Here is a 15,359-nt window from a genome sequence, read left to right as displayed (position 1 = left end):
GAGAAAATTCGCGGCAAAAATTCGCGATTTCGAGAATTTTTCGCCGTTTTGCGAATTTCGCGCAAAATTCGCGAATTTTTCGGCGAAGCGAAACGGCGCAAATTCGCCCATCACTAAAAGAGATGGAATAATACAATGCGGGAAAGGAATGGGCAATGACAAGCTGAATAAGGCAGAAAACGATGGCGAAAAACATAGAGGCAGAACAGGCGAGGGGCACCCCTTTATAACACCTTTATTATTGAACTGGGTGTATTTTGATTAATAGTATTTTAAAGGAGTAGAGCACCTTTAAAGTTAACTTTTAGTATGTTATTGAATGACTTATTCTAAACAATTGACGTCCATTGACGTCTATGCTTTTCAAAAAATGTTGCCATTACGCAAAATGTTTTGCCATTTTGCAAATTTTCCGGTGAAGCGAAACGGGACAGATTCCCCATCACTAGTATGGGATCCATTATCCGGAAACACGTTATCCAGAAAGTTCCAAATTACAGAAAGGCCAGCTCCCATTTTAATCAAGTTAACAAAAATAATAGCATTTTGGGTTCAGACCCTGGAGACCCAGGAACTCTGGGGGTGTGAACAGGATTAAGTTCTGTACAGTTCTGAGTAATGTAAATAATCTCTTGGGATTTGCATAAAAATCCTGATGTGAGGGAGGAGCCAAGGGGATTCATGGGTAGAAGTGATCTGTAACAGAAACAGGTATGGGACCTGTTATCCAGAATGCTTGGGACCTGGGAGTTTCCAGATAAGAGGTCTTTCCATAATTTGGATCTAGAAAATCATATAAACATGAAATAAACCCAATAGGTTGGTTTTGCTTCCAATAAGGATTAATTATATTTTAGTTGGGATCAAGTACAAGTTACTGTTTTATTATTACAGAGAAAAAGGAAATCATTTTAAAAAATTTGGATTATTTGATTATAATGGAGTCTATGGGAGACGGCCTTTTCTGTAATCTGGAGCTTTCTGGATAACGGGTTTCCGGATCCCATACCTGTACTGTAAGTGATCATTGTGTTTGATAAAAGGACGTGAATCCCGAAACGGCACAAGTTATTTATTCCGTTTTTAAACATTTTTCAATATGGGCAGTATACAGATGCAGCCACTTTGGTTTGTCTGTTTGACACAGAATAACTAAACACAGATATCCCATTTATCTCATTTAACACAGAAAACTGTGACACAACATCCCATCTAATTAAAGCATTCACCATTGTGAACAATGGTGCTTTGGTATGCTAATGAAAAGGTTAAATGCATTAAATGAGTTAAGATAACTTTAGATAACACAGTTTCTTCAATTAACTCTGAGTCATGACGCATTTAACTCACAAATCCAAGTGGCTTCATCTGTATGTTCCTATTCTACTTTTTTTTCCAGTCTGCAGCTGCAAATGTCAGTTGTCGGGGTCACTGACCCCAGTAACCAATAAACAGACTGACTATGAGAAGTGATGAACTACATTTTTTGGTAGGTTTCATTGCCAAAAAATTGTTGCACTACAAAAAACTTTTGTCGGCAAGTCAGATTCAAGGATCATTAACTATGAGGCTTTCCTTTTATTGTTGTTCTTATTTTTTATGACTTATCTCTCTTTTTTCATTCCCTGTCCTATTCATCCTCCATTCTGACTAATAAACTGCCACCTGGTTGCTAGGGTAAATGGGCCCCTAGCAACCAGACCCCAACTATGACTAAAGGCAATTCTTTTGAGAAATGCTGTGAGTTGTAGTTTGCCAACAACTGGAGGACTGCATTTCTCGTTTGGGTGCCCCTGTCTTCTTGCACCACCCAGGGACCCTCTGTGATTAACCAGAACTCAAAGGTTAATAAATACATTGGAACGCGCCATTACCTGTTGATTGTCATGTCAGCATGTTACTGCTTTGTACTAGGTAATTGTCTCACAGAATTCCCAGGGAAGCAGATTGCCTTTAACCTCTAGTTTCCTATTGTGCAGAATGTTGGATACAACTCGGCAGTATTTGAAAGGGGTTGTTCACCTTTAAATTAACTGTTAGTGTGATGTAGAGAGGGATATTCTGAGACAATTTGCAATTGGTTTTCATTTTTTATTATTTGTGGTTTTTGAGTTATTTAGCCTTTTTATTCAGCAGCTCTCCAGTTTGGAATTTCAGCAATCTGGTAGCTATGGTCCTACCCTAGCAACCATGCATTGATTTGAATAAGAGACTGGGATATGAATAGGAGAGGCCTGGATAGAAGGATCAGTAATAAAAAGTAACAATAACAACAATACATTTGTAGCCTTACAGAGCATTCGTTTTTTTTGCCATTCGAAAGCTTGATATAGTCAGAAGAAAAAGGCAAATAATTAAACAAAAACTATAAAAAATAATTAATGATGACCAATTGAGAAGATGCTTTGAATTTGCTGTGCTATAACATACTTAACTTAAAGGTGACCCTCCCCTTTAAAGGGCTATGACATGCTAACTTTTTCCAGCAAAGATCAAACTTAGGGGACTGTTCCTGCTGAATTGTGCTTAGTACAGGGAATACCTATGCTGCCATAGTTTTATGGGATCTCTCTGTACAGACTATGAGCAAACTTAGGAGACTGTTCCTGCTGAATTGTGCTTAGTACAGGGGAATACCTATGCTGCCATAGTTTTATGGGATCTCTCTGCACAGACTATGAGCAAATTTAGGAGACTGTTCCTGCTGAATTGTGCTTAGTACAGGGAATACCTATGCTGCCATAGTTTTATGGGATCTCTCTGTACAGACTATAAGCAAACTTAGGGGACTGTTCCTGCTGAATTGTGCTTAGTACAGGGAATACCTATGCTGCCATAGTTTTATGGGATCTCTCTGTACAGACTCTCTGTAGCAAACTTAGAGGACTGCAGTGTTATATCCCTCAGTTCAGTTGCTCTAGGAATAATAAGTAGAAAGAGTTTATTTCCAACATTGGGATCCAGTTAAGTAAACTTAGGGTTGGGGATGTTCCCATGAGTGGGCTAAAACAATGTCATTGGCAACTTTTCAATATATATTCATTTAATGTGTTAAATCATTCTATTTTTCCTTGGACATGCTATTGTTACTTAACGCAGCCTCTTCCTAGCTTTCTATATTATCTGCACTGCTTGTTCTGACTCCTGAAACAGTGTATCGGAAGCCAACTGACCTGCTCATTTCTGCCACATTGTTTCCAGAGACAGAACCGGAGAACAGAAAGAAATGCCCCTTTCTGCAAAGTTGCTTTGAATTACATTTTTGACGCAAAAACAAACAAAAAAAAAAAGCTGGAGTTTCCCTTCCCTCGTGTGTTGTAGGTTTTACTTCCTCTTTAAACGAATAAAACTCTGCTAAACACTGTGGCTACTTTCCTCTGACTCTTTAGCTCAGCGGCTGTTGGAGCAGAAAGATGAAGCAGAGCCCAGAGCCGGTGGAAACGTGAGCCATGAAAATCATCCATCAGCCCCAGCACATGAGCAAAGGCAGCACAGCAATTCAGCCGGGGTCGGGCACAAGTTCCTTCCTCTCTCTCTCTCTCTCTCTCTCTCTCTCTCTCTCTCTCTCTCTCTCTCTCTCTCTCTCTCTCTCTCTCTCTCTCTCTCTCTCTCTCTCTCTCTCTCTCTCTCTCTCTCTCTCTCTCTCTCTCTCTCTCTCTCTCTCTCTCTCTCTCTCTCTCGTTGTAGCTGAATGACTGAGTTTGATTTAAGAGGCTGATTTAAATAATCCAAGCCCATTGCTGCCCTTATTGGCCGAGTGGAGTGGGGGGAATATTTCTAAGGGGGGCTGAGTGGAGGCGATTGGCTAAAATGTATTGCTTTGCCTTATGGTAGGGTGGTCTTGTGCTGTCAGGTTTCCCCTACTCTTGTGTATAGTGAAATAGAAAAAGGACCAGTTATTCCCTGTGAGCAAATTCACACACTATCAGCTCCCGCATGTTGCTACATTTCTCCCTGAGGACCTGCACTGCTGCTGCTGCATTTCCAAGAGCAGGGAGAGCATCATTGCTTCTGTGCAAGGGAATTCCTTCATGGCACAAGCTTTTTATTTATTTTTTTGTGCTCGTCTCTCTCACTGTGAATAAGGGATTGGACTCCGAGATATTCTCTAGTGGTACCAACAGGACCCAAACTTCTCACCTGCTTTGGAGCTGAGAGATGCTGTAGCTGGATTTGGTAAGTCCAGGATCAACATGCAAAGTCATTCCATTGAGTCAGGTTTAGCCTAATGCTCTAGGGCACCCATTGCCGTGCCATCACCTTAACCCTCTCCCAGTCATGCCTTTGTTTACAAATATTTAGAGGTGAATGCGGTGGCATGCAGAATCCGCAGCAGACCCCTTTTCATGTGCTTGTGCCCCTGCTTATTTGCATTCACCCCCCTCAAACAACATGTGTTGGAATCAGAGGTGGAAAGGTGCCCATTGAATTGGTGCAGAACTCCGGCACCGGCTCGGGCACGGGATGAATATTGTTTTGTATATTCTTTATTTTTATAATAAACAAGGGGGATACAGAAAACAAAAGGGGAGGGTATTCATTTTGATGAATGAATTTTAAACAGCTCCCCCGTTGAATGCAGAGGCATCCCTCGTCCCTTTCCTTTAAAACAGTAATTGTTCTGCGGATACAAAAAAAAAAAAAGTCTTTGAAAAAATAGCTCAGTCTGTAGCTCCGCCAAAACCAACAGCAGCTGCCCTGGGTCTGGGAGGGAGGAGAAAGGGTTAAATTGCCACTCAGTATTCCACTGCAATTGTCTCAATGTAGTAGCCGAAATTGTTGATGGGGATCACGTATAGGCTAATGCAATATGGCTGGTGAATAAAAACAGCCTCGCTAAGTATTTCATTCGCCTCTAAAAAACAAAAAAGATAAAAACATGCAAAGAATTTCCCTTTGCCGCATTGACGGCTATTATTTTGATAACTCATCTCAAACATGGGTCAAATTATCAATAAAAAAAAATCAAGTGATTTATTTAGAGAAAAAAAATCAAATAAAACATTCACGCCACCCTTTAAATGGGGTGCATTTTGCTGAACCAAACGAAGAAACAGGTTTAAAAGGAATCTACAAATATGCAAATCTAATTTTAAAATTAATGCACGGGCATGGGATCCGTTATCCTGAAACCCGTTATCCAGAAAGCTCCTAATTACGGAGCCTGTCTCCCATAAACTCCAGTTTATCAAAATAATCCAAATTTTTAAAAATGATTTTCTTTTTCTGTGTAATAATAAAACAGTAGCTTGTACTTGATCCCAACTAAGATATAATTAATCCTTATTGGAGGCAAAACCAGCCGATTTGGGTTTATTTAATGTTTATATGATTTTCTAGTAGACTTAAGGTATGAAGATCCAAATTAGGGAAAGATCCCTTATACAGAAAACACTAGGTCCCATGCATTCTGTATAACATTCTGTATAACAGGTCCCATACCTATTTGCCTTTCAAATTGTTCTGTTTTGGGTACAAATACAGGTATGGGACCTATTATCCGGAATGCTCTGGACCTGGGAACTTCTTGATAATGGATTTTTATACCTTAAGTAGTGATGGGCGAATCTCTCTTTTGCTTCGCCAAAAAATTTGCAAATTCCCCGCAAAATTGTGGAAAAGGAAAATTCACTAAAAATTCGGCTGTTTTCATGCAAAATTCATGAAATTCGGACGTTTTCACGCAAAATCTAGCAATTCGAACCTTTTCATGAAAAAATCAAGCATTTCGAATGGTTTCCCGACAAAATCTTGAAAATTTAAAATTTTCACCGGTGAATTTTCAAGAGAGATTCGCGAATTTATTCGCTGGCGGCTAAACGCGTGAATTCGCCGCAAATTTGTGCCTGGCGAATTTATTTGCCCATCACTAACCTTAAGTCTACTAGAAAATTATTTAAATATTAAATAAACCCAATAGGCTGGTTTTGCTTCCAATGAGGATTAATTATATCTTAGTTGGGATCAAGTACAAGTTACTGTTTTATTATTACACAGAAAAAGGGAATCATTTTGAAAATGTGGATTATTTGGATAAAATGGAGTCTATGGGAGACAGGCTTTGCGTAGTTTGGGGCTTTCTGGATGACGGGTTTCGGGATAATGGATCCTATACCTGTATCTATATATAAGGAAAAAAAAGGGAGAAGTGAATACATATAAATTAATTAATGGTCATATATTCAAAAGTTTATAGTGGCTGTTAAAGCTCTGCTGTGCCCATATAAAAGAGGGCACGGCTATGGGCACCACTGCAATGTCACACTACTTGGTACACATGGGGGGTTCTGCTGAGCAAGTGCAATACAGGGATGTTCTTACATTCTGTGTAATGTAATTCTGCTTAGTCCATATTGATCAGGTGCCGGCATAAAGATTGTGCCTTACATTCTATCATGAAATGCAGCAGTTGATGAATTTCAGTATTTTATTATATCCGTGACCTTGGCTTTGGCATGATCCACATAGCAACAGGTCACGGAATTCTGCCACTGCTCTGATCCATTGTGTGAGTAAATGTATGGTAATCTGGGATTAAACACACTCCTCCCATACCCGCTGCACATTGTTTTCCCTTTAAAGTAATGTCGGCATTATCAGCGTGGTTGGTGGCGTTATGTATAGTGGTAGCGAGGAGCAGGCGCTGAGCAAGACACAAAAGTTGAAAGACAAGAATCTCTATTTCCCAACATTTTGGAAATAGAAAGAGGGACAAAAAGACTTGCCGCGCAGAGCATGTCTAAATTTTTTGACCACGCCCATTCTGTGGCCACACCCCCTAATTACCATGTTCATTTTACAAAATTTGGCAGGTTATATAAGTTTGAACACATTTCTGTGTTATTGCAGTTTTGCTAATGAAGGTGAATTGCCCTTAAAGCTGCAAGTGACAGTTTCCCCAAGAGGCCTGCTTATCTTAAATAGTTACAATTGTTTCTTTGCTTAACTTAAATAGATTGTTTAAATTGTTAAATTGCTTATCTTAAATTGTTACAAAAGTATCTAAGTGCACCTGGCACATATTCTGAGCTCTCTGCCAAAAGCCAATTAAGTTTTAGAAACGTTGTATCTTTTTCTGGCTGTTCAGCGCAGGAGATCAAAGAGGAAGTGGGGACATTTCAGTGACAAACCCGGGACTGCGGGTTGCGGTGTCAAAATGGGGACTGTCCTGCGAAAAACAGGACAGTTGGGAGGTATGAGATTCTCCATTGGGTGTGGTCCATACACTGTATATGAGGACAGTAAGTTAAAGCTGATTCTTTGATGGGAAATGATGCTTCACTGGGGTTGGCTCTGCATGGCGTCCTGTTGTCTGGCTGCATGTGAAACCTACTACAATATCATGCACTTTCCCAGGCAACTAACATTGTTTTTATTGGTTGGATCTATTTCTTGTGGGTTTACGTGGGTCACAAAGTATTCAAAAGTGATACCGATGTTTCCCAAACCCTCTGTTGAATAATGATATACAGGCACGGGACCTGTTATCCAGAACCCAGACCCTGGGTTTCCGGATAAAGGATCTTTCCATAGTTTGGATCTTCATACCTTAAGTCTACTAGAAAATCATTAAAACCAAATAAACCCAATAGGCTGGTTTTGCCTCCAATAAGGATTAATTATATCTTAGTTGGGATCAATTACAAGCGACTGTTTTATTATTACACAGAAAAAGGAAATCGTTTAAAAAAAATCAATTATTTGATTGAAGAGAAGTCTATGGATGATATTCTTTCCGTAATTTGGAGCTTTCTGGATAATAGGGTTCTGGATAATGGATCGAATACCCGGGGTTTCCAAATAAAGGATCTTTCTGTAGTTTGGATCTTCATATTTTAAGTCTACTAGAAAATCATCTAAACATTTAATAAACCCAATAGGCTGGTTTTGCTTCCAATAAGGATTAATTATATCTTAGTTGGGATCAAGTACAAGCTACTGTTTTATTAGTACACAGAAAAAGGAAATCGTTTTTAAAAAAACTCAATTATTGTCTATGGACGAAGGTCTTTCCGTAATTTGGAACTTTCTGGATAATGGGTTTCTGGATAATGGATCCCATACCTGTACACAGATATAGGAACACATATTCACAAAACTAGTGATGTGTGGGTCTGCTTGAAACCCATAGGCCCTGTTTGTTTACCTGTGGGTCAGGCAGGTTTGTGTCAACTATTTGCCCCGAGGGGCACGGGCTCGGACTGGCGCAGTCTGTGGATTCAGGCAAATGCCAGAGGGGCTGTAAGTTGCCATAGACAGTCACTATTTATTGGACTGGTGGGGGGGTGGGGCTGTTTGAATCTCTGTTTTAAATCCTAATAAAGTCCTGCAGAGACGTGTTGAGGGCAGGCCAGTGGCAGAACTACTGGGGGAGCAGGGGGCGCAATTGTACCAGGGCCCACAGGCGGTTCTAGGTGCTAAAAAAAAATCACTTCGAGAGGGGGGTGGGGGGCCCGCCGGCGGCATGCTCTGCACCCAGTGGGTGGTGGGCCAAAATTCACCGCAAGCTAGAGTTGCCACCTGTCCAGTTTTGACCCGGACAGTCCAAGCTGCCGGGGTCAAAACTGCCTGCAGATTTTCTAAATTAGGGAAACCCATGATTGACGCAGTGATTGGCCCATTACTAATCGCCACGTCATAGCCCTGTCCCTGACATCACAACCCGCCCCCCCTGCAGCATCACAGACCTGCCCCCATTGCATCATGGCCCCAACCCCTGCTTGGATTCAACCGGGCCAAAAGGTGGCAACCCTAGAACCAGCCCAACCATTCCCTGACCTCTTTGTGCTGTTCCAGGACCTACAAGTGACAAGTCAGTGCTTGTTTTTATACTCTTGCTCCTCCCCTCCAATGATGTCAGAGAAGGGTTGGGTCAGACGTAGGTATATACTCGGCATTTTACTGGCCTGGCCGGTAAAAATGATGATTGATCTCAATGTTATTAATAGAGAAAAAGAACCTGGTGGGCCCAAGGCCCTAGTAGGCCGACCCAGATCATGCTGCTTCCTGCTGCGCCACCTGTAAAACGAAGTGCGCATGCGCGCCAGTGCGTACACACACATCGGTGGCAACAAGCAGAGCCATAATACTTGCCAGGAACCCTAAGTGCCACCCTGCCTCTTGGTCTTTACACCATCCCCCTCCACTCGCCACTCAATTTCCTTTTCTCCAGCCAAGCTCTCCTTTTGCTCAACCTCATACTAACAAATGCACTCACACCTGCACACAATCACACACTCATTCCCTACACACTCTTGTTGCTCAGCTGCACCACAAGTTGAGTGTGAACCAACACATACACATTATAGCCAAGGCACTTTCCTTTTATAGCCATTCAAATCCTGCTTGGAAAGCAGTAAAAACACAATATATAATATGTTTATAAAATTTGTTTAATCTTGTAACTGTGCCATTTAGGTATTATACAACCGAAACAAAGACTGTAAGATTTCATGACATTGTTTTGTAGCCGGTGTAATATTTGCAGTTAATGTAAATGTTTCTTATGAACAGGGTCCAACTGTTTAGTCTTTTTTATAAACCGTGGAGCTCCCAGTTCTGTATAAGCGCTTGGGCCCTGTGTATAAACGGATGGGGCTCCAGCGTGAGGAGCAAACGGATTCTTGTCTCGTCTCTGCTTTATGTCTGCACCATGGCAATTGCCTTTGGCTCCTCTCTTTCTGCTGTGGAGTCATGCCAATGGTTTAGCAGCTGCATCATTATGTTTCCTTTTAGATCTGATAGAAACGTTTCTATGGAGCTTCCATACCCCCACAATATCAGTAATACTCCTACACATTATTACTCCACATAGCGTTCCACCTAGGGTTGCGCCTCTCCGGATTTGACCCGGAAAGCCCGGTTTTCAGATGGGAAAAAGGTGTCAACCGATTAGCGGGTTATTAAATCTGAATGATAGAAACTCGAAAAAATTTTGTGATTTTTTTATACCCAGAGGATGGAAAAAGTCTGAATCCGAAAATCCGGCATCTCAGACCTGCCAAGGTTCTATATAATGGGAGAAGTTCCAAATATATCCTGATCTGCACTGTGTTTCATCCAAAAACCAAATATTTAGTGGTTTTTGGGCAAAAATCTGAAAAATTTGGGCGGAAAGATCGAAAAATTCGTACAATTTTCAAGATTTTTCGAGGTTTTTCCCGCACTGAATTTTTCAGGAAAATGTATTGATAAATAAGGAAAATAAAGCACACCATTACTTCAACTCTTTGTCTTCAAAGCATTTATTGCAGCAGAAAAGTGGCACAAGCTTTTCGGGGATAACCCCTTCCTCGGATGCATGAGAGGAAGGGGTTATCCCTGAAAGCTTGTGCCTCTTTTCTGCTGCAATAAATGCTTTGAATGCAAAGAGCGGACATAATGGCTTCATTTCTCTCTTGTGAGAAGTTGATTCATTTGTCTTGGAAGCGGCCTGGGATTGGATGCACCCGGTAAAAGAAAGTGGTGTGCCTCAAAACAAAATAATTTGATAAATAAGGGGAAATAACCCGTGCGGATTTGGTCAGAGTATATTTCAGAAAATAATGAGATAAATTTGGATTTTGATAAATAAATCCCATAATGGCCATGCCTTCCTACCCTTGAGTACACAATGCCTACAAGCACATCAAGTGTATGTATTAATTGGGGTCATCAGGGCCGGAACTAGGGGTAGGCAGAGTAGGCACATGCCTGGAGGGGAGCCAGACACGTACCTTCTATGTCGCCTACCCCCAGTCCAGTCCCCTCTCTCATTGGCTCTCTGTGCTTTCTCTGCCTTCTTGCGCTTCTGTGCATGCGTGTGAGTGCCAGTTTGCACATGCGCAAGTGAGCGCTCAGCCTGCACCGCAACCAGCAAGGTTGCTTAGGGCGCCTGGCCGGCAAGGCCCTGCTCTGGGTGTCATGACTGTCCTTCACAAATATGTTGGGCTTGGGGATGGTTGATGGGGCCACATTATTTCTCTGGTTCCTTAAAGTTCCTCATTGAATGTATTGGTTGATCAACACCAGGGTCAAGGTGACCCCAGTTCACTGTAACTTCTATACCAAATACTATTTTGGTAAAAGTTGAACAAAATGTTGCGTTGATGATGAGTGTAGATTCCCTCCTTACAATTCTGCTCCAGTTGAACCAGTCGAAACACTGCTCAGTCATTCCCAATGGATCTTCGTTATTTTTCTGCAGATATAGATCTGTTGTGCTTTATTGCCGCTCAATTAAACAGCCGGAGGATGGAATTGTTAAAGTGTCCATGCTGGCTGCAGTGGCCGGCCAATCTATTTCCAGCCAATAATTTCTATTTCCCTATGGAATGAACGCAGTTGGTCACAGCACGGGGGTAAATATGGGCTTCAATAAATAGAATATGCTTGTGGTCTGTAATATATGGCACTTGTCAGAGCCATATTGATTTTACCAAGGAACATGAACACACTGCTTTAAATACAATGTTTATTGTTTCATACACAGAGACTATTTTAGTAATAGGTGAAGAATAAACCATTAAAAATACAAAACCACGCAACCCCCTATTTGTATTCCATTTATCACTACTGGTCTATTGACTTTTCACATATCATATTCCAAAGATGAATGTCTTGTTTCAGGGGGTTACGTCCCATTATTTGACCCCAGAGAGATCTTAAAGGAAAGAAAAAGGACGAGCAGCAACATATTGCAGAGGGTGGCTTTGTTTTAGTTCTTCCTAATGGCAAAGTTTGTTCTCCTGGAGATTTTAGACTTGCGCCATGTTGGTTTTGATTTGAAGCCTATTTTTTGTGTATTTTAAGGTATACGTTATTGCTTAAGACTGGCCACCTGACATTGTTCTGTAAAAGTCTAGAATTAAATATAAATGTGGCTCATGAGCAACATGCTGCTCTCCAGTTCCTTCGATATTGCTCTCAGTGGCCTCAAAGCAGGATCAGACTGGGGGGGCTGCTGTCTAAGGGTACACCTGATTTTTCTGCTGGACAAGAACAATGAATTTGGGCAGGGAGCGGAAGTAGCCCAGTTTGACCCTGCCTCAAAGTAGGTGCTTATTTTTGAATTTCTGGCCTGAAGGCAAGTTTTTGGTTGAATAAAAACCGGGTGTACTGCCAAACAAAGTCTCCTGTAGGCTGCCAGTCCCTATAGGGGCTACCAATAGCCAATCACAGCCTATAATTGGCACCCCAAGGAACTTTTTGTATGCTTGTGTTGCTCTCCAACCTTTTTTTACATTTGACTGTGGCTCAGGGGTAAAAAAGGTTGGGGATCCCTGCTCTACTGGACAGATTAATGGGTATGAGTAGAACCCTATCATGAAAGATTGCCAATGTAGACTGATTAAATTAAAATTGCTATGGAGAAGAGGCAGAAGGTGAGAAGGTGTGGGATAGAATAATTTCATAAGATGGACTGGTGACAGCACATGACCAAACATACCTATCAGTCAAACTGCTACTTTTATCCAGCCCCTACAGCTGTCAGTTAAGTGCTAACTATAACTTAACCAGCGCCCACGAAGTTTAACTTAGAACCCAGATGGAATAAATTATATAATTTACGGCTGAGGAGGAAATGACTTTGCCACAGTTGAAGCAGAAAATCGGTTTCCAAGTACTTGCGTATTTCCTCGAGAACACGTTCCTAAATTTTAATAAATACCATTGTCCCCTCTTCTTCCCTTCATGGTTAATAGGGAAATCAAATCCCAATTAATAAAAAAAAGCCATTAAAGAGGTCAGTACATCTCGACAATCAATGACCTTGTATAGTGTAGTGCAGATTGCTATTCCCAGAAGACAACTGCATTCACCGCTGCTCAAAATAATAAGTAAATGATCTCCCTGATTGGGCTGTAATAGGATACAGAATCCCCAGCTTTTCTAAATGCCCCAAATAATGCTCTTCTTAAATCTAATAGGACCTCCCTTCACAAATCCTTCTCCAAAAAGTAAAATGCATAATAAGAGTTGCAGAATGAGATCTTGTAACCCATTACCACCAATCATCATTCACTGGTGACATCTCTGAACACAAACATTTGAATGGTTACCATGGTTGCCTTAGCCCTCCCCAAATGATCAATTGTTTTTTTTTTTTGTAGAAAAGAGAGGAAAAAATGACTGGCTATAAATTTGTATTTCTCAGAGAGCGGAAAGCCTTGTTTATGTTGGGAGGCCTATGTGAAAGGTGCAATTTTTTGGACACAAATCGCCATGCAATCAATATAGTTTTACCTTTAATTTCTTTTGGGTTGCTCTATCTGCTTCTCCATCCATAAGACACACAAAATACATTATCCTCCCAGGCTACAGCTCCTTGATAACTTTATCTTTTCTTGAATTCAGCATCCCATTAGCTAATTATCCTCACATCTAGGCTTTCCTTGTCATGCTACTCTCATAGGGTGGTCTTATTCTCACATTGCTCGAGGCTTTGTGAGTTTGCTGTCATTGTCTAAATAATTGGACTCTTTTCTTCTTCGACAGTCCAACAAAACCCTAAGAAATGAGAGTTTCCAGCTATAAGACAATGTCTGGTCTTTTCTTGGTCAAGATTTCTTCAGCTAAAGCTTAGCAACTTAGCAAGCCTCCTAATATGCAACTGAAAGACTCTTTTCCCCCTCTTTCACTAAAACACAATGGCTGTTTTACCGTCTAAACTTCGAGTGTAACTCAATGCCCACACATTCTCAATGCTGCCCCTATCATACGAATGTCTGAATCTTCTTGCTTGCTCTGAGATTCCCACCATGGTCTCTATCGTGTCCTCACCTTTCCAATTACCTTCTGTCACTTGTATCCCTTTCTTCACATATGATCAGTTTTTGCTCCTGGCTTCCAATTCTATTGAAATGTTTCTTTTTTAATTTCATTGCCTTCTTGAAATCTATTAAGATACTGCCCAAAATAACTTACCTATATCTTCTAAGCAAGTGGCATAATGTCAGCTCTACTTGGCAGGTTCTGCTTTTATGAGGAGTCTGTATCCACTGGGGATGCCCACTGCATGGTCAAAACATGGCATCAAAAATAAATCCCATTTCTGAGAAAGCCTATGCAAATATGATGAATATTGTCCCTGTTGCTTAGGAATCACACAATGGGCTTGAGAAAAGACCGTGTGGTCTGAAACATTGGCAATTGTTTGGGGTCAGAGCCCATATCCTAATAAAGGCATTTTAAGAAAAGAAACCATTAACTGGTGCCGTCAATAACTAATGTGGTCTGATTGATCGGATTGAAGGTGGAAACTGTTGGACGTGCATCAGGTGAAGGGTGCAGGTGAAACCTGTGATAGGAATCACACAATGCCCATATGCAATAATTGGTGTGTAGAGCTAACCCCTCAGCTATGGTGGCTCATTCCACCCATATTTATCAGCGGGGAGTCGACTTGGGTTCTAGGACTTTAGGCTGTGTTGGGTACAGGTTGGGAAGTACCAGATTAGAGTGAGGTTGAAACATTTTTGACCTTCTCATCACTAGTAGGATGGAGTCGACTGGATGTGCCATGATACAAACTGCTACTCCATGCCAGCCTCCCTAAATTGCTAGAAGTGCAATAAATCTTAATGTTCTGTGTTCTGTTTCTATAGAATCGACTCTCAGACAGTCAGGAGAGTGCCTATGGGTGAGACTGTAGCATTTTCACTTCTTTGTAAAGCCTAAAATAAGTGCCATTCTACTCTTTCTCTGTACCAAACTGGTCAAGCCAACCACCTATTGGCGTGGTTGTAATGGGTCGCTTGCTCCTGCTATGTGTCAGAAATGCTGCCCCTTCTTTGTAAAGACTAGAATAGTGCCAGTATCCTCTTGTTCCATACCGAATTTATTTGCCAGCGTGAAACGCGGAAATTCGCTGTAAATTTGCCCCTGTCGAATTTATTCGCCCATCAATAGTTGCTACTGTAGTTCCTCCTAAGTCGCATTAGTGTCTCCTCTTCTTTGTAAAGCCTAAAATAAAACCTTCAATACAAACTTGGTCAGACCAGTCTCCCATTGGAAAGATTTAAGTGGATGGATGGCTCCTACTATGTAGTAGGTAGTTGCCTGTTCTTCCATAACAAATTGGTCAGGTTAGCCACAGATTAAAAGAGTCAAGCAAGTGGCTTGCTTCTCCTATGTGGTAGGAGGATTGCCACTTCTTTGCAAAACCTATAAACATGCCGATCTACTGTACAATGCCAATTTGGTCAGATGAACCTCCTATTGGTGAAGTTTGAGTGGGTTGTTTTCTCCTCAAATGAGGTAGTAGCATTGCCCCTTCTTTATAGGACCTATAATAAGTGCTAGCCTAATGTAAAAGTATGGGCCGCACTTCCCTATGACAATTAGTGAGTTCTTCTCCCTCCACCTCTTGTTTTAGGTTG

At 41.3% G+C, this 15,359-nt stretch overlaps 1 protein-coding gene across 4 annotated transcripts in view; it reads left to right on the top strand.

Moving 5' to 3' along the window:
* The first annotated feature begins 3,716 nt into the window (after window positions 1–3,716).
* Window positions 3,717–15,359, top strand: part of adcyap1r1.S (adenylate cyclase activating polypeptide 1 (pituitary) receptor type I S homeolog) — a 121,598-nt gene continuing 109,955 nt past the window's right edge. The window contains exon 1 of one of the 4 annotated variants that reach the window (XM_041567061.1): window positions 3,717–4,176. The gene's annotated coding sequence lies outside the window, so the exon portion shown is untranslated. 4 annotated transcript variants of the gene reach the window in all.

Source organism: Xenopus laevis, chromosome 6S (assembly GCF_017654675.1).
Source record: "Xenopus laevis strain J_2021 chromosome 6S, Xenopus_laevis_v10.1, whole genome shotgun sequence".
Classification (NCBI taxonomy): Eukaryota; Metazoa; Chordata; class Amphibia; order Anura; family Pipidae; genus Xenopus; species Xenopus laevis.
Note: the sequence above shows the minus strand (reverse complement) of the source record. Positions and strands in the feature narration are given on the sequence as shown.